At 36.1% G+C, this 25449-nt stretch overlaps 1 long non-coding RNA gene across 2 annotated transcripts in view; it reads right to left on the minus strand.

The window, feature by feature from the left end:
- Positions 1–25449, minus strand: part of LOC144284423 (uncharacterized) — a 302816-nt gene that overhangs the window by 234853 nt on the left and 42514 nt on the right. For both annotated transcript variants that reach the window (XR_013352779.1, XR_013352778.1), the window contains exon 3: positions 21808–21918. This is a non-coding gene — a long non-coding RNA (uncharacterized LOC144284423). The remainder of the gene's footprint in view (positions 1–21807; positions 21919–25449) is intronic.

Below are 25449 nucleotides of genomic sequence, written 5' to 3' on the forward strand. Positions count from 1 at the left end.
GATGTGGGACTCGATCCAGAGACTCTAGGATCACGTCCTGGGCCGGAGGCAGGTGCTAAACCACTGAGCCACCCAGGGATCCCCAGCAAACAATATTCTTATGAGAAAATGATGCAGAAGTTTTATGTAAATGAGCTTTTCCTCATTTTTTATTGGTGATAATAGGTTATATGTTTACGATGAGATATGAGGGAGGCTAGAATGTGTAATCTCTAGCAGGATGATCCTATGCCCAGCTAAAACTCTATTACTTATAAAAAAAGGGGGGTGGGTGGGCAGAATGGACTTGGGAAAAAACTGAGCAGCCCATTGCAACTACTAATTTCTAAAGCCCCTTTGTAACTTTGAGAAAATTCATCAGTCAGATGAAGGTCAATAGCTGGGAGACCATGAGAAATCTTATATATCAAAGTATCAAAATTAAATGCTTTTGTTTTATTTAAAAACAACTTAGAGCCATTTATGGGTTGCAATGAAAGAGATGAAATGATCATATTTTCATTTTAGAAAAGTATTCACTTCATGCAGTTTAGAGGAAGGCCAGAGGGAAAGAGCCCAATTTTGGAGCACTGGTAGGAATCTGCTTGAGATATTTTGGTGAACTGAACTCAAGAAATTCATAGTGGATACAGGTAGAAAGAAATCTATGCTATGAAGTAATTGTATACACGCTTCTCAATAAGATGTGAGGGTAGAAAATTTAGGAGTATACAATAATGACATCAAAGTGACAGGCTGAATGGAGTTGTGACCTCTCAATACCCAGAAGTATTCGTTAAAAGAGAGTGAAAAAGAAGATTTAATGGTGCATGTAGAAAATTTCAATCACTGTGCCATTTAGTAAAATTATGTGGAGATAGATCTAGGCCAAAGGCAATTTATTCCAGACTTTGTTCTAGAGTGGAGAAAAGAACCTAGAATGGGATCCTTAGAAAAGTCATCATTTAAGAGTAGACAGAGAAATTGAAAACTACTTTCAAAAAAAAAAAAAGAAAAGAAAACTACTTTCACTGAAGAGTTCTTTGCTAATAAATAATTTATCAAATTCGCCTAAACTCAATTTACTAAATACCACTCCACAGAATACCAATTCACCATTCATCATAATGCTCATTTGTCAAACTTGGTTTCCCCCCAAAAATTATTTTCTTGAAGATATCCAAAGAATCTGTTTTTTTTTTTTCAGTGAATTTCATAAAGAAAAGTATGCTCAGCAATGTCAAATGCTCAGAGTTAATAATGACTTTGCATGGAGAATAGGAATTACTTAAAGAGGCTCCTTTTTGCATATTGGTATGGTTTCTAAGACCACTCTGAGATTTCTCAAACGAGCAGGTTAGCTTCAGGACAAATGCTAGATCAAAAGTACTGGTTGTAGGAACTTATAACCCTTTAATCATTTTACCAACTAACTTGGTCCACTGCCACTCACAACTTGGCTCCCTCTGATCTAGATTAAATTGTAATTCTGCTGAGGCAGTTCTTTCTTCTGATGGCTCTGAAGCACTGTATGATTCTATAGGCTTCTACCTCAGAAAAGTTGTCAATTTTAAATAAAACTTTACCCAATTTTCTAATATTTTCACATTTAAAACAATTCTTCTGTCACTTCCATGGGATTGTTTTTACAGTATACTTCATTTCTTTTTCTAGATATATATTTTTATCTGATATGAGCTTACCGGTGCCTGAAAGGCTTCCTTAAAATCTCTTATTAGTGCAATCTGCTGGTGATGAATCCTTTCAGGTTTTGTATGTCTGAAACTATCTTTTTACAAATTTTAGAAATGCATTTTCAATGAGTTTAAAATTCTAGGTTGAAAACTATTTTTCTTTTATTACTTTAAAGATATTGCTCCATCCTCTTCTTGTTGGAATTTTTTCCAACAAGAAATCTATGTTTTCATTAACTATGTTTTTTATGTATATAATGTGTCTTTTTCTCCTGGATGTTTTTGAGATTTCTTGGTTTAGGGAAATTAAAAGAATTTTTTTTTTTTAGTAAGCTTCAGCCCAGTGTGAGGCTCAAACTCATGACTCTGAGAACAAGAGTCACATGCTCTTCCAATTAAGCCAGCTAGGTTCTCCTGGTTTTGAGTAATATTATTATGATGCCTCTTGGTGCAGTTTCTTCATGTTTTTTTGTTTTGTTTTGTTTTGTTTTTGTTTTTTGTTTTTTTGTTTTTTTTTGTTTTTTGTTTTGCTAAGGTACTAAGGTGAAGAAGTCCCCATCTGAAGGTTGCTTTTTGTAAACTAAGAGATTGTTCATCTATTGTGAACGAGATCATAAGTGGTATGTCGAATGTTTGAAGAGATAAAACATATTTACTATAAAAAAAGTGAGGGTCTTGTTGCTATTAATGACTGCTAATGTGTAGTCTCAAACTTATGTTTTCAAGCAGTTCTTCCCTTTTCAGATATGGGCATCAAGGGGATAGTTGGAAAAATGAAGATATGAATTCTTCCAGTTAAATGGTGGAATATTAAATATTTTATTACATAGGGAAGGAAGTGCACAGAAGAGGGGATTGAATGATGAGAAGAAATTTGAGGGGTCAAATAATCATATATTCTGAAGTGATGAAAACATGGATATGGAGCACAATCTAAAGGCCTAAAAAGAGTAGGAGTCTAGGAATAAAATACAGAATATTTTAATGTGGCATATTAGAGTTGTAGTTCCATGTGATAGCATGATCCAGCATGTGGTCATGATATAGCAATGCTGGTACAGCAAGGAGAGGCACTGTCAAACAAGTTAGAAGACAGAGAATAAAATAGATGACTCATGTAAAAGTTGAAAGACCCCAATGTGTGAACTAGTGCTTTGGGATGAAAAGAAAATCAGAGAACCAAGTACCACATTTTTACTAAATGAAGTAGATAGAGTTCTAGGAATTCAGTATGTAGTCAGCAACAAAGAGAAGTAAACTATGATAGAAAGAAATGGAGTGGCCTTGAAAGAAGTATGTGTTTTACCTAATGTTTGAAAAGTGCCAGTAAGAGAAATGGGAGGGTAAGAATGCCAACTCCAAACTCTTAAGCTTAGGAATGTGGGACATCGTTGAATGAGCAGACAGGAGATTATCACTCACATGTGCAGAAAGTGAAGTCAAAAGAATCAACACTTTCTGTCTTATTGGTTAAAACTTATTCTGGATGGATCTGATTATAGCCCAAAGAAGGGGAAAAAAGAATGAAGAGGAAAATAAATCAGGCGGAAAAAAGCACTACTGAACAGGTAATATACTAACCACTAGAGTAAGAGGACAAATATAATTTGGAAAATGATCACTGTAGTATTCTATAAGAAAACATCAAGAAAACACTGACATCTTAGGATGCAATAAGACATGCCCCCTATTAAATAAAAGGGGGCACATTTCAAGGAAGGCCCAAATATAAAAACAGATAACATCTACATTGGAGTGAGAAAATAGAAAAACTAATAAAAACAAAACAAAACTTCAGGAATGTAGTTATGATGCTATATTGGATGAAAAAAAAAAAGAAAAACAAACCCACAAAGGTTAAAAAATAGAGACAATGTGTTAAAGCAGATTTCCAGATCCAATACCTGAAGAGTTTGTGTGTATGAAAAATAGACCAGGGAGACCAGGAAAAAAAAAATAATAAATGTAAAAGAAGAACAATTTCTTCAATTACACTGAAATGGCTCACTGTGTTTCAGAAAAAAAAAAAACATTAAGTTAAAACATTTAAAAGAAAGTCTTGAATTCACCCCAAATTATATAGGTTTAGATTTGTAGCTGGTTTTATACTTTTTTCTGCATGGGTTTTTGTATTTAAAAAAATTGGCAATAAACAAGTATTTTGTGATCATAAAAACGTTATTTTAAGATGATTTGAAAAAAGAAATGTCAAAATTATAACTAGATTTCTATGTAGATACTGAAAAAATTCTAGAAAATTGGATCTTTTACTTTAGGTTTTGTTCAGTGAAGAAAAAATATTTACTTCCTAAACAGTAGAGAGCTGTTGTTGGGTGGCTATGGAAATCTCCCTTTCTGAAATAGAAAGAACTAACATAGCACAAGTTATTAAGCGGTGAAGTGGATATCCTCAAATAGTCTGTGAAAAGAGCTCTTAGAGCAATGGAAAAGTATCTTTTCTTAATAGAAATGTTAGCACTTCCTGGGCTCATTTATTGTTTGGGAGTGCACCAAAGTTTGCCTCATTTCTATCAGAACCCAAGGTCAGCACCATTATTTCCAGTTAAATCCTACAGATTTTCATTGAACATTAAATAAAAGTCACCTTGTTTCAGTGTAGCTACCATGGTGATATTAAGAAAAGTAGAAACGTCTAAATCTGAAGTCCTTAAAAAGGTTTGTTGATTTTACTGCATCAGATATAGAATGGCACTGATTTCCAAACTGAGACTTAAGGAAATATGGACAATGGAAATTGAAGTCATTTGGAAGTAAGCATTGTTGTGTGACTATCAGAATGTGCCATCCTCAGAAAGAGACTACAGAAGAGCCCTGGAAGGATGAAGTGAGAGATAATGCTTTGTGTTATTTGAAACAGAGAAGAAAATATATTGGAAGATATGAGTCCATCAAGATGAGTTGGAAAACATGAAAAGCATCACTGAAAAAAATTCAGGTATTGTGGGTAAAGAATGTGAAAATAGAATGCAGCATCAGACTTACATGCTGTTAGTAGATAAACTAAATGACCTAAAGTGCCTTTTCACACCCAGTTGTCATTTCTTGTAAGATTCTTTTATTTACAAAAATGACAAGAGCACAGAGTTTCCTGACATTGTTTTCAATGATTTTTTTCTACGATTGAGAAATAGCTATCCAAAACATTTTTGCAGGAGGAATTTAAAAGGGCTTCTAAATCGTCATAACCTCCCAAGACATACAACTCTCCTTTTTCAGTTAAGAATGTGGCAAAACCCTCCATCAGTAGGATTTAGGGGTCTTTCCCTGCCATTTGCTGAAATGCGAAATTTAACGTTGGCTGGTTGCCTTTCTGGAGATGTTCGACTTCTTTTCTTTTTTTTTTTTTTAACACTTATATAATCTCATTAATTTTCTCAAAATCCCTGTGAGCTATGGTACTGATATTATTCTCTTAAAAGTGAAAGGATTTGAGGCAGGGTGACAAAATGTCTGATGACAAAGCAGCAAAGAAAAACTGCTTATACAACCTCAGACACTTGGTGTGGACACTCTCAATTAACATAACTCAACTTGCTCTTCTTTTTGAATGAGTCCCCTGGTGTTATCACCAGTCTGTTTTAAAGGTCTCTGGGAATCGGGGGAAGCAAGCAATAACGGGAGATGTAGGTCAGCCCAGGAAGTTAAATGTTATTTGCATGATTTCCCCTCTGTGTTTCTATGAAGCTTTTTTCTGTTCCTAATTTTTAGTACCCTAGAATTTACAGATGAAAGTTAATGATAAAATGGGACTTTATAGATGGGCAGTATGGAAGAGCAATTGAAAAGTCTATTTTCAGGAAAATTGGTTTTTAATCTTATTTTAGAGATAATGCAACCAAAGCTCTGAAGTAGATGCCTTTCTTTCTGGATCCCACTCCTGTTGGACAGCATCTTACTGCTGGGAAGACAGATGAGCTGAAGCCTTGAAGGAATCCACTTAGCTTAGTGAAACCTTAGGAAAAATACGCAGAAAGGAAAGAGTGTGATCTAAGTCTCAAATAGAATGAGTAAAATACTGTTTTAGAAAAATTTTCCTATTTTTACTGGAACTCATTTTAATGGCTAATAGCTACTGTTCATTAAATATCAAGTGACAGGGACTATTTTAAGAGCTTTACCTACATTGCCTCATGTAATCTACATAAATCCCACGACATAGCCATTATTATTTTCCCTCATTTTATAGATGGGGAAACTGAGTGAAATGAAATTCTGACTCTTGTCTAAGGTTACATTTGGAGCTACTTAGGTAGTCTTGTCCCAGAACTTACACTCTTGACAGTTACAGCATATTATCTCTCTAAGGCTAAAAGATTATTTATTTATATCACTGTTAATATTAACTCTGTGGAAGATACAGCAGCAGACAACGTGATACTTTCTCTGACAGCTCATGGAATAAAGATACAGTTTGCAAAAAAAAAAAAAAAAAAATCAAAGGCATACTCCAGGTGGATCTCATTGTGGTTAAACTCGATTCCTTTTATACAAATGAAGAAGGAGATCCAGAAGCATTTTATCCATGGTAAGTCAGCAGCCATCTGGGGACTGGTGGCAGACTCCATGATAGTTTGATGTAGAAAGGTTTATTAGTTATGTGGTGGTCTTCTGGGACTTAATGTACAGTAGACATATAAGGGAGAGAGAGGGGCAGGGAGGAGGGAGGGACGAGAGGAGGGATGGGGAGGAGAGGGAGAGAGACACACAGAGAGAGATAGATGCTGACAAATAACATTTATTTGACTAACATTCACAAGAGCAGAAAGCTCAAATCTTTTTTTTTTCTGGTTTAAATATGCTTTCTTTTATCCATTCATTCAATACACTGTCTCAAAACCTTCATCCTTGGTTCTGATGAAACAGTATTTGAACAAGACAAGAGGGCATTGCTCTGGGGGCCACACAGACATGGCAGTGGCTGTTCTACTGGGAGACAGAGTAGCAGACAGAAAGAGTCCACCAATTTGGTTGTCTTGTTGTGGTATTGAAATGCATCTCTGTGACCTGGTTCCTCACTATCCGTGCTCAAGGTGTCTCAGGCCTCACTGGAGTCGCTTCTACTGTGGTTGTTTGTAGACTCTGGGTTCTTGCCTATATTCTGGGCTGCTGTTTTCTGCTGTAGTGTTGTGGATTTTCCTTCTGATTTCTGAACCTCAGAAATTTAACACTGAAGCTACCTTATTTTTAAAACCTTCTTTCAGTTATTTCTAGGGTTTTGTGCTGAGGAAGGAGACCTCAGTTTGTGTTCATTTGCCATATCAAGAGGGAAAATTGGTATTGCCACTGTTGGAAATATTTTTAAAAATCCTGCTTTGGAATGGTGTTTAGACCCTGAAATATGTTCCTTGGGATTTATCTGTGTATACATTTTTCATCCTCTGCATTGGCCATAAGAAATTTTAAGCCAGTTCTTAAAAAAAAAAAAAAGTGATTAAATGGAATAAAAACATTTCTGGCAAAAAATTTTAAAATTAGCGAGGGGCAAGGCCATAAAGTCATGAAATGATTTTCTTTCTGAAGGCAGAATTAATGCCCAACATCTTCATCTTCATTTATTGATTACTCACTTGCTTACTGTCTGGTATGCATTTTTAGGCACTTCTAACATGTTCTCTGATCATTTTGGAAAAATATTGCAATTGAACATACAAACAAAGAATCTTCCTATGTACAGAGTGTTTACAGACCACTTCTGCATCCCAGGAACACTCACATACAGGATATTCACTGTACTATTATCTCTAGACAAAACCCATGGGAAATATTTGTATTGACCTATTATTAACAAACAATTTCACAAAGGTATAATGAAAAGGGACTTTCTATTATTAAGAGACATGGATAAACATGGCAACTGTTTAAAAACTTCAACCACATTCAGATGATAAAAATTACATAAGTATTGTTCTTGCAGTTGTCTCAGCTGAATGTTAAACTGCCTCATTACTTATCTATCATGGCTAGCAGTTAAGTTGTGATTGCATAGCTTTTGTTTATCTCACTTAAGATCTTTACTAGTGATTTTGACAAATGGAAGGCTAAGACCTCAGGGAGTTTCTGCTTCTATTTTGAAACCTCAAGTGTTAAAATGTCATTGTGGCTCCAGTGGCATTAATATTCTAACATCTGAGCTCTCTGCCCTTTCCCTGGGAAAGAATTTTCCTGGTTGAAATGTTTCCCACCTCATCCTGTAGATAACGGAATCTAGAAATGGAATGCATAAGAGAAATAACATTAGAGTTTTATTTTATTTTTTTTTTAACATTAGAGTTTTAGAAAGTTGATATTTAAGGAAAACTATTTATGAAGATATAGTCCTCTTAAAGAAGTTTCATAAATAACACTTTCAACTCATATTTCCAGTGATACAGTAACAGGATTATGTACATATGTATAGATATATTATGTGTGCATTTGGAGTTTTTATAAACAAAGTCTGATTAATTAGCTCTGCACTAGTGCTTAGTATATAAACACTTTACTCCTGTTTTCACTTTGGCCTGCATAATGGTTTAAAAATTGTGGAAGGAAAGCTGTTTAAAATATAACATGCATTAATTTCTTTTATTTCTTTTTTCTTTTTTCTTTTTTTAATAATAAATTTATTTTTTATTGGTGTTCAATTTGCCAACATACAGAACAACACCCAGTGCTCATCCCGCCAAGTGCCCCCCTCAGTGCCCATCACCCATTCACCCCCACCTCCCGCCCTCCTCCCCCTCCACCACCCCCAGTTCGTTTCCCAGAGTTAGGAGTCTTATGTTCTGTCTCCCTTTCTGATATTTCCTACCCATTTCTTCTCTCTTCCCTTCTATTCCCTTTCACTATTATTTATATTCCCCAAGTGAATGAGAACATATAATGTTTGTCCTTCTCCGACTGACTCATTTCACTCAGCATAATACCCTCCAGTTCCATCCATGTCGAAGCAAATGGTGGGTACTTGTCGTTTCTAATGGCTGAGGAATATTCCATTGTATACATAGACCACATCTTCTTTATCCATTCATCTTTCAATGGACACCGAGGCTCCTTCCACAGTTTGGCTATTGTGGACATTGCTGCTATAAACATTGGGGTGCAGGTGTCCCAGCGTTTCATTGCATCTGTATCTTTGGGGTAAATCCCCAACAGTGCAATTGCTGGGTCGTAGGGCAGGTATTAATTTCTTTTATAGTTTGCTGCTTGTTTACTTTGTTAGTAGAATAGTTCAAACTTGGTCAATTCTCATTTGATACAGAGTAACTTTTAAAAAATGATAATCCATAATTTTAACTACATATCCTCTGCAAAAAATTGAAAGGGAAGAAATCCCTTTATGATCTCAAAATAACAAGTACAATTAAATAATGCAGAAATCAAATGCATTATTTAGGCAAATCACATCTTATTTAGTACTTTTCTAGTTTAAAAAATAACTTTCAGGCACATCTGAATAACCACAATAATTCCCTACTTTGCCAGGACAGGAAAATTCAGTCATCTCTAACTTTCAGATTATTCTTAAATGTTGTGCCTTGAAATTTCCAATTTCCATGCTTTAAGTTTGACCACTCAAATTCACGGTTTCAATGTAAATCTAAAGTTAATAATCTATTTTAGAATATTTACGATCATTTGAAGATGACTTATCTTGCTTCTTGATTTAGATGACTTATAATTTGCCTGCCATACGCAGATTTATTAGTATTATTGTTAGTAAAATGCCAGTAGTGTAAAGGGGTATCTCACTTATTTTAGTTTTGGTTACTAAAGCATGGCTAACTTTAGTGAACATTTTCAAGGCAGAAGGTACTGCTTGAATTCTTTGTTTTCTCCAGGCTTCAGTGGATAGTGCAAAGATTTAGAGGCCTCTTTAGAACAAAATTAGTCAATTTGCTTGGGTTGAATTGAAAGAAAATCTCTTTCTTAGCATCAGACTCCAGGTGCCCATTGGGTGAAATGGGCTATGACTGGATGAGTAGAATGTCATTCTTTACCATTTGGAGTCAGAGAAGGACATGAAACATGGAGAGAGCCCAATGTTCATGAGGAAAGCCTATCTCTTTGCCTTCCCCCACTGCAGGGATAATGAGAAGTATGCTCACTGATTTTCTTCCCTAAAGTTAAGGGATTTGCATTTCAAAAGAATCATTCTTAAAGTTTGGTTGTGTCCCAAAAAGGGATAGGATCCATCCATGCTGGATATCTGCTTGGCTCCAAGGGGGCTAGTTTGCCCTGGTGCTATCAGAGAAATGATAGAAGAGATAAACAGTGGGATGCTGAATCAAAGTGTGGGAAAACAGATGCCTCCCCTTGAGTTCTGAGACTCTGAAGCAGGTGAAAGATTGTGGTCATGTGCAGGAGCATGATGCCCCAACATGCTGACATCAGAGGTTGGAATTTTACATGGGACCACTACGGGATGACAAAAACACTGGATCTTTGAAAGAGTAACGCATGTGGGGCTGTCCAATGAGGGCCAGGCAGGAAATGTAGCTGAGGTTTACAAGGAACCCTCAGTGTCTGGGGCAGGGGTGCTGATTGAGTCCCTGGATGGACAACAGGGCCCCTTGAGTCCTCTGCTTTTGCTTAATGAGCCTAAAAACATGAGTTAATAAGGGAACAGCAATGTAATTGTGGACACTAGCCCCAAGAGAACTTTCTCTCTGCTCCAACACCACATAAGTTGGTGCAGGGAAGAGCACGTATGAGAACGGGGATGAGGGAAAGGAAAGAAGACAGCAGACCAAGGAGGGAACTTTGCTTTGAATAGGAGTTTGAGATTTTTAAATGAAAGAAGCAAAGTCTTTAAAGCTAAAAATGGTAAAAAAAAAATTAAGAATCCAATTGATTTGTCTTTAAGAAAGCCCAGTACCCAGCAGAAAGATGAATAAAGCCAAAATGGTAATGACTGTTGGAAAAATAAAATGAGGTAATATTTATATCCCAAATCTGGCAGTTATTTTGAAGTGTAGACTGCTAGAGTTGGGAATACACTGGAGGTATTTCCTTCTCCTTTTTAAATGACTAATCCACAGTATATGCTGGGTAAATATTGCTGAACCAGTGAATCCTTGTAATTCACCAAACAAATTCAGTATTTTATGTAAATGTGGTTGGTAGGAAGAGTTCAGAATAAGCACCTGAGAATCAAGCACTTGATTCTCATCCCAGTACTCTTTTTTCCTTAAAGTTACATTGTTTCTCCATTATTTCTGTATTATTCTACATTATTTTACAGACAAGCACAATTTAACTGAATTTTTAGAGTTTAGTGATTTAATAATCACTACTCCAAAGACCTGAACTGTGTCAACCTTTTAAATGACAGTCTTCAAGCCCTTGTTTTTCAATCATGTGCTAACTTGCATGATTTAGTTAGAAAAATGCAAGGGCTACATTTCAAAGTATATTTCTGAAGAAAGTCTTGGGTTTTGTTCAAGGTTTCTCTAACCCTGGCTTGTGTATGACTGATTTCTTCTTAAGAAATATCATCAGTTACTATGACACTGTGACCATGTAGAACATTTTGGAAGCTTCAGGTTTGGAAACATCAGCATTAAGAGTTCCTGAATGTCCATCAGAAGAACCTCTGATCAAATTTAAAGCTTACAGAGTGCAAAATAACTTTTCTTTAGATGGGGTAAATAGTTTTAGGGTTCCTTGCTACATTTTTAAAGAAAAGTGAGTAAAAAATATTAAGTAAGATGGGACTTCTATATCATCCTGTTGGTAAAGAGATCAGGATAAGAAGATGACATAATTTAACTGAACTCATATTAGCAAAAATGTTTGGTAAGCCAAATTTATAGGACCCGAGAGACACAGGGATGAAAATAAACGGATACTTGTCAAAATATTGCACTCTCTCCTTTCATTTTAGCAGAAAACACATCCAGAGACACTATAAACCACTTATATTGACACTGACCAGACGCATCCAGCAAAGCAAATGGTGCAATATGTCATGATCATTGCCACTACCAGCCTTCTTTCTCTAGAAGGAGTTCATGATTTGGCAAATTTGAAATTATGGTATGTTGTATGATCTCCTTAGCCCTCCATCTGTTAACAGACTCCCATGCAGATGCTTGTGTGCCATTTACCTTCTCGCAATGATGACTTGAGTACAACTTTAGCAAATGCTATGTAGTGGATATCTGCCATAACTCACCGAAGCATCTTAAGCATCTTCTACAAATGCTCAGTATCTGAACATGACTAAAGGATTTGAGATGTGGGCTCTTTTCAATCTCTGGAAGGTTCTTAATTACCCCTTATTGATTTTTTAAAAGATTTATTTATTTATTTATTTATTTATTTATTTATTTATTTATTATAGACATAGAGAGAGAGAGAGAGAGGTAGAGACACAGGAGGAGGGAGAAGCAGGCTCCATGCAGGGAGCCTGATGTGGGACTCGATCCCCGGTCTCCAGGATCGCGCCCTGGGCCAAAGGCAGGCCCTAAACTGCTGAGCCACCCAGGGATCCCACCCCCTTATTGATTGTTAATCCTACCAACCACAGTCACCTCCCACAAATGTGTCCCACTATTTTTAAGCTCTATCTCAATGATCTAGTCTCTCACTTTCAATCCATGGCACTGCTTCTATTTTTCTGTAACCATGGTGATATTTTTTCTGAATGCTTATACCTTTGCATATCTTCCTTCAAATCCTTCTACTCTTTGCCATGCTTCCCTTTTGACCACTTCTAACTCATTATTTCCAATCCTTATTTGCTCTTAGTAATTTGCTTTGTGAGTCACTCTTGTGGAGCTTTCCTAAGTGTATATTTCTTCTTGTGTGTGTTTTGCCACCCTCTTCCTGCAAACACAAGTATTTTTTAAAATATTTTATTTCTTTATGCTGGAGAGAAAGAGAGAGAGAAAAGAAGCAAAGGGAGAGGGACAAGCAGACTTCACACTGACAGCAGAGCTGACACAGGGCTCAATCTCATGACCCTGAGATCATGACCTGAGCCCAAATTAAGAGTTTGATACTTATTTGACTGAGCCACCCAGGTAGCCCCAAATGCAAATATTTAGATCTCTACTCTCTTAAAATTATCTCTCCCTCAAGTTCTCATTCTTTATCTCTTTTTTTCCTTGCCACTCATTTTGACAAAGTAGTTTATACTTGGTGCCTACACTTCGTTATCACCTTTCTACTTCTTGTCACTGAAATTGTTAGCCCACATATTTTTTGACTTCCTATTCATCATTGGGTTCCACTTTCCCCCTCCTTTATCTGAGGTGACCACTTCTGCCTTCCTTTCTGAGCTTCCCTTGTTTCTGGAGCATTAACCTATTTCTCCAACTTATTTGTAGCTTTTTCTCTTTTATGCTTGCTCTTCTTGGTTTTCCACATTCTATTTATTAGCTTTCCTTAAGTATTTACTGTTATCACCACCGTCATCACCATCGTCATCATCTCCCCTCCTCTCCATTCACAATCTGTTCACCTCGAGGTCTTCCCTTTCCACACTTGCTCTCCACAGAGCACTTATTTTGCATTCTAGCTGTCAGGTCTGCTTTTATATTCTTCTGGATTTTTTACTACTATCTTAAACTTAAGAGATATAAAAATGAACTCATTCTATTTCTCCAAAACCAATTCTCTCTCCTGATGTTGAAATTTGAATTTATGATAGCATCAGTCTTAGGGAAAACTGTCAAAGAAATAGTTGTGTTTTTGCTGTTATGCACACTTCCCTGTCATTTCACCAACAAGCAGCTATACATATAGATTCAAAATACTTTCATCTTTACCTCTGGCTTTTTCCTTTTCTGGCTTTTTTGTTTGTCGATTATTAGTTTTTCTAGTTGGAACCTTGCATGCCACTTTCCAGGTTGTCTCAAATATTCCTATTTCTTCATAATATAATTTATGTATCATCCATCTCAATTTTCCACAAGTTACTGCCACACCAAACTTCCCTAATCACAGATTTAATCATCAGATTCTCCAATGCAAACTGGCCCTCTATTGCCTAATATATTAAATTATATATCAACCCAAAGTGTGATTACAATCTCTCCTTCCAAACCGATGCTCCATAACTTCTTTATTTTTTGTGTGTAATCTCCACTCACATTACAATATCAAACCCTGAATACTCCATTTATTTTTCAAAAACAATTATTTTTATACTATTTCCTCTGCCTACTACATTTTATTCTGTTTTAGTTGTTGAAACTTAAAAATCACCCTTCTATGTGAAGCCTTTCCTTATTCTTCCCAACTTCTGAAATTAAAAGTGATTGCCTCCTTTGAAAAAGTCACCTCCTAATTAAAATCAAGACATAAAGTAGAGATGTACTAACAGGTAAGCTAGGGGGAGCATCTGCTCTGAAAGGGTAAATGGAAAAGTCAAAGTCAATTACTGAGTCTCTTAAACACGAGATACTGAATAATAACAGGAACAGGTAATTCTACTGCCTTGAGAACAAATACAAGAAAATAGTAAACTATATAGTAAATCAGATATGTTCTATCTTTGATTCTACTTAACTGTACCATTCTTGTTTTCATCTCCACTTTTTCTTTCTAACATTAACAAACTCAGCACTTGCGATATCCTATCCAGAAGAGTGATTCATTCATGGTAAGGATTCTCATTGGCTGAGATAGGGATGACTCAGTAGCATCTTCATTGTAGTGAACATATTTGAATCTTAGTGGAGGTATCACATACAGATTAAAAAAAAGCACCGCAGAGATCAGAAACCACCATTCCCACGCTGCTCAACTCTCCTCCCTAACCAAGACACTCACTAGTATACTTTCCCTTCTATACTAAGTGATAAACCTTTTAAAGGCAGATGGTAGATATTATTCATTATGTCTCTTAGGTCACGTAGCATAGTGTGTGGTACATAGTTGAGACTAGGCAAATCTATTATGCTTGAATAAAAAGGAAATTTGGATTAAAAATTCTACATGGTTTCCTTAATTACAGAATTAATTTTTCCTACTTGAATATAATGTAAGATCTTCTGTATTTATAAGCCTTGAGGACAGATAGCATGATTTCATATTTCCTTCTGAGAATTATTTAACAAAATATCTGATTCTACTCTCTTACTTATTAGAATATAGAAGCCTGGAAAGTTATCATTTTAATCACTGACAATGGAATGTAGTTTTTATTCCAGACCTCAGAGTCTTCTAATGTTCAAATTACTTTTTGGTCAATATAATGAGATCTTAAAGAGGGAAGACAAGAAAATGTGAATGAATATAACTGATTGCTTAAAATTCATATTAAAGGGAAATTTATGCTTCATACAGAATATTTCTTGAGAGATAAAACAAAATATTTGACGAAATACTTCAACCAATATTTCATTTTCTTTTCAAAAATAATTTGATATCAATCAAAACACAATTAGAGGAAAAAAGCAAAAGGGGTTTAGTATAAATGACATTTTTAAAGAAAATATTGATAAAAAAATCCATGAACTCATAGCAAGCCCAAGATGTAATAAAAATACCTTTGACAATCAAAATTTCATATACTTTGAATCTCAGTTTAGACACATGTTAAAGAGAGATATTAAAAGCACTTGGGGTGCCTGGGTGATTCAGTCAGTTAAGTGTCTAACTTTGGCTCAGGTCATGATCTCAGGGTCCTAGGCTTTGAGCCCTGCTTGGGGCTCCACATTCAGCAGGGAGTTTGCTTGCAATTCTTTCTCACACTTTCCTGCTGCCTCTCACTTGTGTTCTTTCTCTCTTTCTGAAATAATAAAGTCTCTAAAAAAATAAATAAATAAAAGGGATTAATATAAACTACTAAGATCATACTCTGTATCAGGTACTTTCCTTCTTATTGAGATATTTTATATCAATGGATTATTAATGCTAACAAATGCTTTACATATATTATCTCTAATATCTCAATAACTTTTCAAGGAAAGTTCTGTTATCTAAAACTATTATAAATTCGTGCCAGACTAGATATGAATATAGGTGTGCTTAACTCCAAAGATTTAATATCATCACACTGAGAGTATTTTCCAATCATACTGCAATACTTGATGTAGAATGTTGTGAAAAGTCTCATGTGCTTTATCTCCTCTTCTGATTTCCCCTATGTTTAGGTAGAAATAAAGAAAATAAGATAAGATCTATTGCCCATCAATGAGGAAGCTTTCCTGTGTAAACAGTTCTTTTGCTATAGCAATACATACCACTCTGATTTGAATAGGTTTAATAAAGCACTTCATGCAGAAGAAATGCTACTCTCGCATATACACACACACCACACAAGTACAAATGCACATTATATGTTTAGCATAGTTAGAATTCGAAGGAGAAGGACAAAAGAGACGACAACACAAACAAAATGTAGGCAAAAATAAAAAATTTCAGGTATTAAACAAAAGTAGAATTCCTCCTATAAAAGTGCTCAGAAAATCAGAACATCCAAAAAACTACCAAATGCTACCAACAACATGGAGAAAACACTTGCTATTTATTATTGCCTTATACACTGTATTTGGGTGAGCCCATCTGTTATTAACAGATGCTTAGTTGCCAAAAGAGAGGAATTCTGTTTCATGCTTTATTGTGTAATAATATTATATAAAGCAAAGCTTTATGTCACCATTTCTGGATTGATAGCTAATAATCACAAATTGGCCCAAGTCAAATTGTGACTTTTCTGGAGAGGTCAATAAGAAAAGAATCACTACTGCAGATGTTTGTAGGGTTAGTCAAAAGAAGGTGAACAATATTTTAGGTGTCTAGGTCAAGAGAAGTCATTCAATAATTCATGTGCTATACATAGAAAGAGGTTATTCAGTTAAATTATGTCTATTCATCCGTCTTTGTATGTGTGGCATCATAAAAGGGAACAAAATGTTAGGGTCTTTTGACAGGCATCTCTGGTTTGTAGAGTTCTAAAATTGGAGGATCCCCTATCCTCATGCTTGTGGGTGGATCCACTAACAAGGATGCATCTGATAGCTCTGCTTTCCTTAGATCTCATATTAAATTTGTCATTAAATCTGTCTTAGTCTTTCAGAAAGTACTACAAATTGGGTGGCTTATAACCAACAGAAATTTATTTCTCACAGTTCTAGAGAGGTGGAAGTCCAAGGTCAGGGCATCAATGAACTTAATGTCAGTGATGACTATCTTATCACTATAACTTTAGGTGGTAGAAGGTCCAAGCAATTTCTTTGGGGTCTCCATTGTAATGGCACAAATCCCATTCATAAGGAATTCACTTTCATGACCTAATCACCTCCCAAGGTTCCACTTCCTATATATCATCACACTGGGCGTTAGAATATCAACATGAATTTTGGGGAGACACCAACATTTAGAGCACAGCAGTTTCTATATCAGTAAGATTCATATAACACTATATATCACATAGGTCAAATGGAGGTTGTGCATTAAGTCTGTAGAATCAACATAGAGAGCTAAATTAAGTGATTGATAATTCTAAATCTATTCTGAGTTTAGAATATTAGGATAATATTAAGTGGACCATAAACAAGTCTGCATGTACTGTTGGGATGCTTAAATATAGCCTTTTATTTGAAGGCATTATTTTCCTAAGCAGAGACCTGACAAAATTGGTTGATAATATCACATGATCTCCATGTATTTATTTTCTTTTTTTTTTTAATTTTTTTTTTATTTATTTATGATAGTCACAGAGAGAGAGAGAGAGAGAGGCAGAGACACAGGCAGAGGGAGAAGCAGGCTCCATGCACCAGGAGCCTGATGTGGGATTTGATCCCGGGTCTCCAGGATCGCGCCCTGGGCCAAAGGCAGGCGCCAAACCGCTACGCCACCCAGGGATCCCCATGTATTTATTTTCTTAGCATTTAAGTAAACAAAAACTACCAATAGTTCAAGGATTTTTAAAAATTATTGGTTTGATTTAGGACAGTGTTTTGAAGATGCATTTCTGAGGAATCATGATTGTGTAAGCTCTTAGTAAGCGTTAGGTAAAAATTGGGCTCTGAGGATTTATATGTTTGAGAAACTATGGGTTAAAATATGTTAAAGTGGTCTCTTGCAGGATATCTTAGAACTTTTAAAATGCTAATGAGGGACCACCAGTTCTGAGTAACATGGGATAAGCACACTCTCATCCTGTGTCTCTCTTAGTGAATGTAGCTTCAAAAATAAGGCAGAAGGCATGGAGCAGTTAGTGGAGAACTTTTAAAAGTTAAAAGTAACAGATAGATTGGGGAAGAAGACCAGAATCAAAGTATCACTGAGATAGCTGTGAATTTACAATATTCCCACCAATTATATACACTGGCCTGGATTCAAGGCATCCAGACTGACAAGTAGCCTTTTGCATGAACAGAAGCTACCAGAGAAACCCTCTCATTTAGATTTTTGGAGTAGGAAAGGGCTCCTCTGGCAGAGACAGCGGGCAGCAAGGTCATGCAATCATCTAAAATTCTGAAGAAGAAGCTTCCTCTCTATTGCAAGGACCTGTGGTCCAAAATGGGAAAAACAAAACTGTTTTTCTTTTTTTTTTCTGTCCTTTTCTTGTTGGTTTCAGAGGTGAGTACAGTTGAAGGAAGTACATAGCAGAGAAAGGTAAATAAAGCTCCAGCTTTTGGGCCAAAGCCCTAAAAAGCAGGGTCTACAGGGAACAAAGTGCCAGGAAGATCATGAAGCTGACAAAAGTGACACAATAAAGTTGTCTATGAATTCCTATGCTCAGCCCAGAACTACACAAGCATTGATTTAATCTCAAACAATCCACCAAAGATGCTGAGAGTTGTAATAAGCAATAGACTGTCGCTTACATCTAGAATGGCCAATACATAGGACAGATCCTAAAAACACTTCAGAGACTTTGAAAACAGAAATGACATTGAAATAACAACTCACAAATGACTGATTTGAATATGTGATTGGAACCAAACTGTGTTTATGGCCTACTAAAGCAACAGTGGTAACATTCACTGTAGGATTAAAACAAGTCTCAAAACATAATATTTGAATCATCCAGGAGAGGGTGCAAACTTATCTGGCGTATAATGCCTTACCAGCATTTTGAGATGAATAAGGGTGGTTTTTGGATTTGTAAAAAGGATAGGTGGGGTTTCTTTTTCTGTTTTTGTAAAGACTCAACTTGTAAAACAAGTCATGTGAATTGTCTTCATTTGTAGGACAGTTGTTTTCAATTCCTCAAAGAATTGGATTGCAACCTTTATGATATGACCCATCCATCCAATGACATTATCTTCAGTTTGCTTCTTTTCTTTAATATTTTATTTATTTATTTATTTATTTATTTATTTATTTATTTATTTATTATTTATTCATTTATTTTACACACACACACACAGAGAAAGTGAGCGAGTAGGGGGAGGGGCATGGGGAGAAACAGAGGGGGGAAGAATCTCAAGCTGAGTGTACAACCCAACATGGGGCTCCATCTCATGACCTGGGTGGAAATCAAGAGGCAGACACTTAACCTACTGAGCCACCCAGGCACTCACCCACTTTTCTACTTTATGTTAGGGAGAAGATTTTTAACTAAGATAGAAATCAAAAGATTCCTATGTTCTAGACTTAGAGCTATTGTCTCTGGAATGTTTCTTCCACACATATACTGGGTACATAGTTTGATTTAGCTTAGAGAAGTAGGCCTAAAAAGAAAAGTTTCTATCAGGCCCTGAATATCGGCTTCCAATTTGGCTAACTTCTGACCATAAAACTATCTAAAAATTTAAAAAGAAATGATTTCAAATATCTTACCAAGCTTCAGCTAGGACAAATAGTAAACAATTCTGGCAGTATTAGACAACCCCAGAAGATACTACCCTCCCAAGATGCAGAGCCACTCCCAAGATAGCCAAAAGAAAGGACTCAGACAATTCCCTACGACCTGGAACAAGTCACTAGGACTTGACAGATGGAATGCAACCTACATTTCTGCCTGGCCATACATTTTGGCCCACAGCCCAATAGTGAGCTGCTTGCATATGCAAGAACCAACAATCTACATGTCCCAGGCAGGCAGAAAGCCAACCCAAGTCTGAGGACACAAAATGAAAGAAACCTAAAAGGCAATATCTGTCCCTGGGAGAAAAAGGATTGGCAACCAATGGGCACCCCAAAATCATATTCACAAAACTCCGAATTTAGAAAGGAATCTGGAAAGAAATTTTATCTCCCCTTCTTGACCAAGCACTACAGAGAGTTCTAAGAGAGCAGACCTTGGTAAGAAGTCTCATCCTTTGCTGTCTTCTGACAATTTTCTTAAGATCCCATCTTCCCATCTACAGCCTCCAGAGCAAGTGGGGTTTAAAGTAGAAAATATAGCTTTGGTATCTATCAGAATTTGGTAAGGTTTTCCATCAACTTTAATTTTAGTTTCTCCTTGTCTAACTGATAATAGTTTACCAGAGAATCCCTCAGAATCCCATCAACCCTGGAAGGGGCCCTTTGGGGTGGGGCAGGGTGGGGGCTCCATCAAGGCTAGATATGGGAACTTTTGAGTGGGTGTGAAAGGATTTGACAAAACAAAAAAAAAAATCTTTTTTTCCAGTGTCGCAGTTGATTGCCAGGGAGACACTGCTTTCTGGGCCAGTGTTCTGAGGCTAGACCCCTAGAAGTGTGCAAAGGGGAAGACCGAGGTGTTTTAGGTCTCTGACCTTGGTGCTTTTGCAGTTGTAAGGCCATTAACCTGGTGGGCTTTTTTTTTTTTTTTTTTTTTTTTTACAGTCTTGTGGTCTCTTCAGAACAGAGGACTTGCAGACTGAAAACTCAGGTAAAGGAAGATAGAGAAAAAGAGCAGACACTACACCAGTCTTAAGAGTCTCTTGTTTTAGGTACCTCTTGGGTCTTTAATTTTTCATTAGTGTTCTGCAACGAATCTCTCAATGAAGCTATTCTGGAATCTTGAAACCTTTTGGAGCCTTCTGCATGCTCATTAAAATAGGTATCCTGTTCTGTTAGTTTGATTTGGAAAACCTTGCTTTCAAGTACCCTTCTTAAATGAACAATCCTGCCTAATTGTAATGTTCCCCATAATGGCCATTGTAATTCTAGTTGTCTTAGTAAGACTTTACCATTTTTGTAGATATCTGCAGCTTCCAGGACCACTTTCTTAGACATAAAATAAGCAGGTGTGCCAAATGGTCCACACTCAATTCTTTGAAACTTCTAGGATCCCATTTCTTTAGCTGAGCCTTCCATCCTTTGGAAACAAATTAATACCTAAAAAGGATGTGCCACTGGATCAGGGATGGTGTGTCCACCTTGTTGTATGGAAGTTTTCTTGAGGTTGGAGGGTAATAAGGTGTCAAGTTCACCCATTCCTGACAACTTAACCTAGCATGGAAATCTTAGATTAGGTAGTAAGTGCTCCAACAGCTTTTAAGTGCGTAACCCCTGCCCACCAATTTTATGGTTTTTATGGGTTTTATCCCAGATTCCCATTAGCAAGAAATCTATTATTCTTTTCACAAGATGTCTTTATAGTGGCAGATGCCTTGATGGCTTTTAATAGTGTCACTTGTGCCCCTTTAGGTTTTGATGGTCGAAACAGTCTGAATTTCTTGTCTTAGTTTATTCTTCTGAGCTCCGCACCAACATCCCCTGAAACAGCTTATGCTATGGACTTGTCCCAAGGTTTTGTGAGTCCTCTAACAGCTACCAGACAATGTGGATTCCCAAATATAACTATACTGGAATATTTCTCGGATCCCAGAAACTTTCTTTTTAAAAATATTTTCTTTTCTTTTTTGAGAGAGAGAGAGCATGCACACGAGAGAGAGAGAGAGAGAGAGAGAGAGAGAGAGAGATCAGGGTGAGGGAGGGGAAGAGGGAGGGAATCTTAAGCAAACTCCCTGCTGAACATGGAGCCCAACACAGGGCTCAATCCTACAACCCTAAGATCATGACCTGAGTGGAAACCAAGAAACGAATGTTTAACCAACTGAGCCACCAGGTGCCCCTAGGACTTCAGAAACGTTCTGGAATTTAAAAAAAACAACAACAACAACAAAAAAACCCTGAAACCCCTCCAGAGCCCCAGAACCATTTTGATATATAAATATATAACCTTTATTTAATCATAAAGATTGTTTCTTTCAGAGAGCTGCATGGGAGGGAACAGAGCTCCAATCTGAGAGTGACTTACCTGGCTCTCAGTAATGAGGAGAGGAAGAGTGAATTCAGAACATTCAGTGGATGTGTCTCATGCTCAGGCTGTTAGCAGTCAGCTTGGAGTCCCATTCTTTGTTGCCCAAAACTGTTAAAAAACAATTAAAGCAAACAATTTAGGTGATACACATAAACTTTAACCCTTCGCAAAGTTGACAGTCTCCTGTGGAGAACTGCAAAATGGGGCAGAAGGCAGGAAGCTTTTGTAGGATTAAGAATAAAGAACAAAAAAGACAAAAATAGAAAACTTTTGATGGTTTGGGACCACATAGTCAACTTTGTTGAGGTAAGAAGGCCCAGTGCTGGCTGCACGTTTGGGGATGGCAGACTGGATATACTACATTTCTAGTCAAATGGAGTGTTTACAGGGACACGAACATTATCTGAGTTTCAGTTTGCTGACATGGAGCCCTGGCAAGAGCAGCTCCATCTGGAATCTCAAAAGTTATTTCAACACAAGTCAGTTGTATCCTAATCTCATATGAAATGTGTGCTGAAGACGTCAGATAACTTGATCATCTGTTATTCTAGGTGAATAAGGGTTTAAGAGGAATTCAACATTTGCCCAGGCAATAGTTTTACTGTCCATAAATAATAGAAAGACAATCTAGAAAAGAGAGGCCATAAGTGAGAAATAAATCTCATGTTGGCTTTATGCCTAGGACTAATGAAAGAAAAGGAGGTTGGCCAAAATGAACAATAATTCAAAGGGGGCAATTGTATATCCTTTAATTGATTTTATTCATAGGGTTCATAACCATGAGATATCAGAACTTGTGACCAAAATTGGGATTTGTCAAGTCCAAAGCAGAGATGTCAGCTTGGGTACTCTACACATCGGGAGCTCAGGTAGAAAATAAATTGCATGCACACATATACACACAAGAAGTAATATCTTAACACTGAATGTTGTTGGCCCAGTCTAGCAGCATCCAACTACTTCCTGTCTTTATTAGCATATTGGCCCAAATGTCACAATTCAAAACTGATTGCACTTTCCTTAATAATATGAGTCATGTAGAAAACAAAAAGCATTTGGATAACTACACAATTTTTCTTAAGACTCTCAAATAATTAGTTACTTCAACACAAAAAGAAAAAAGTTAAAACAAGCACTGGGAACTCAGTGTATTTACCAACTCAATTAATTTACTTAGTTTTCAATTTACTTTCCTAACAATCTCTAATAATTTTCTAATTCTTGCATATATTAGGGAATATAAAAAACCAAAAGGTACATTTATAAGAGCAGGATTGCAGTTAGGCACCATAACAATAATTCTGTGAAAGATATTTTAAGCGTATTTTTACTAAAAAAGAAAATTAAATATTGTAACATTGTGTTTACTCAATTTCCTTTAGTTTATGGGATAAGTGTACAATTGTTTTCTCCTATTTACTATATACAGTACTTTGTATTTCCTTCTTTTATATTTCTCCAAAGGCTCTTCCTTCTGCCTAGACAACATCATATAAAAGCAGATATCCAGAGGAGTCAGACTTCATCACTAGTAGGTGTGCTTGGCAGCAGTACTTCATCCTTTCTTAATATCAGTTCCCTTACCTATAAGGTGGGGATATTCTCCACCAATCCATGCCTATCAACATACCACCTTAACTAAAATTGCTTTGTCACAGTTTATTTCTATGTAAACTTTACATCTATGTCCTCTTGATCTTGGTATTTGAGTTGCTTCTTTAAGGATTCATACTAATAAGATAATGTGTGTGTATACGTATATAAGATATCCAAGCACTACTATAGGGCTTTTGTTCATCACTTGAATTCAACTACTGTTAACTCACAGGAACCCATAAACCCCAGTGCAAGGGTGGGTAGGTGGGTATTCTCTACTCAAAGCCTGTGTTGGTTTTTCAATGCCCAGCATAGAGTTAGGGAAGAAAGCTCTGGAGCAAGACCAACTGGATCATATCTCAACTTGCCCATCTTTTAGCTAGGTGATATTGGACAAGTGACCTAAAATTCTCTACACACTCTGCTTGTTCAACTGGTAAAATAAGGATATCAATATCTACTTCATGGGATTATTGTGAAGTTTAAAGCATGTGAAGTACTTGAACCCTAGTGGGCACATAGTAAGTGCTTAAAAAGCATTTGTTGCTGTTATGACATGGATGGAAATCTATAGTACGTTTTTGCATGGTTTGGTCACTACTTTTCTCATTTTCATTATGCTACAACCTCTAACCCCTCAGACCCTTCTACACACACTGTTTTACTCCAGCCATACTTGCTTTCAATAAATTCTTGGTTTATGGAATTTGGACTATTTTATCCTGTCTTAAGGTTTTTAGACTTGCTATCTCATCTACTTAGAATAGTCTTCACACTTCTTAATTCCTACTTGTCTTTCTGAGCTCATGTAAAATATTACCTCCGTGGGGATGTCTTCCTTAATCTACAAGATTGGGTCAAATTCATGTTAATCATGAATATAATCCCCTGTATTTCTTTGCTGAGAGCACTTATCACAATCATTATGAAATAATTTCTTTTGAAATTTGTTTTTTGCCTGTCCTATTAAAATTCTGTCTTGTTTAATTTTTTATTTTTAGAACTTAGCATAGGGTCCAATAAGTATTTGTAGAAAACATAGATACAAGTAATCAACCACTTGGTAATCTCAAAATCTCAACTTTGATAATAAAAAAAGGGGGAACACATTTCAAAATGCCGAACAACAGTTCAGAGTATATTTAAATTATAAATACCAGATGAGTTAATACATGAAAAGCTACCTTTATTTAGTTAATACTACAGAAATTTAAAACATCATTGTGATTATTCAGTATCATTCAACTTCCTTCAAATCACTACCAACAAAAATAGTTCAGGATCTGTAAAATTTCCTATATAATACCTGTTCCCCCTGAAATCATGGAGGCTTGGGAAAAGCTATCAAAAAGCTATCCATAAACAGGTATAATTTTAGAAAATGAGCAGGTTGTTCAGAATATTCCTATAGTGCATTTTGGAGGGAAGCATATTGGATAGTTATTAAATAACATGCCTTTAGTCTAAATTAGACTTGAATAAACTGATCAACCTCCCATTCAAGACAGAGCTTTAAACAGGTTTTCATTAACATCTGGTATTTCCCAGCTCACTTTTCTCATTATTAAAGCCAATAAATGGCTCGGGTTGAAATTATTCTCAGAGGGTCTTTAGAAGAGAATTGACCAGCGCTGTTTATTACTTTGCTTTCCAAATGTTACCCAAAATATCCTTTGGTAATCAATGCATGACTAGCATTCTAGAACCTATTAAGGACAAAGAATTTGGAATCTGCTATGCTCTAGGCTTCATTCCTAGTGGAAACTCTTAATTAATTTGCTAAGAAACCTTTTATATAAGGGACCTATTTAAAATATTCATCCCTCCTTGAAATTTAGTTCAAGTAAAAAGTTTATCCTTAAATAGAAACTTATCTATTTTCTCTGATTAATCATCAGTTCTGTATAAATCAAAATATTTCCATTTGTTCTCTTTCCTTTGATACAATCTTGACTCACTGTAGTAACTAACTTACTCTAATTTTCCATGAACACCTATATATTTATCACTTACTGAGATTTTTGTTCTATGTTCAATGTAATT

This window comes from Canis aureus, chromosome 15 (genome assembly GCF_053574225.1).
Source record: "Canis aureus isolate CA01 chromosome 15, VMU_Caureus_v.1.0, whole genome shotgun sequence".
Lineage (NCBI taxonomy): Eukaryota > Metazoa > Chordata > Mammalia > Carnivora > Canidae > Canis > Canis aureus.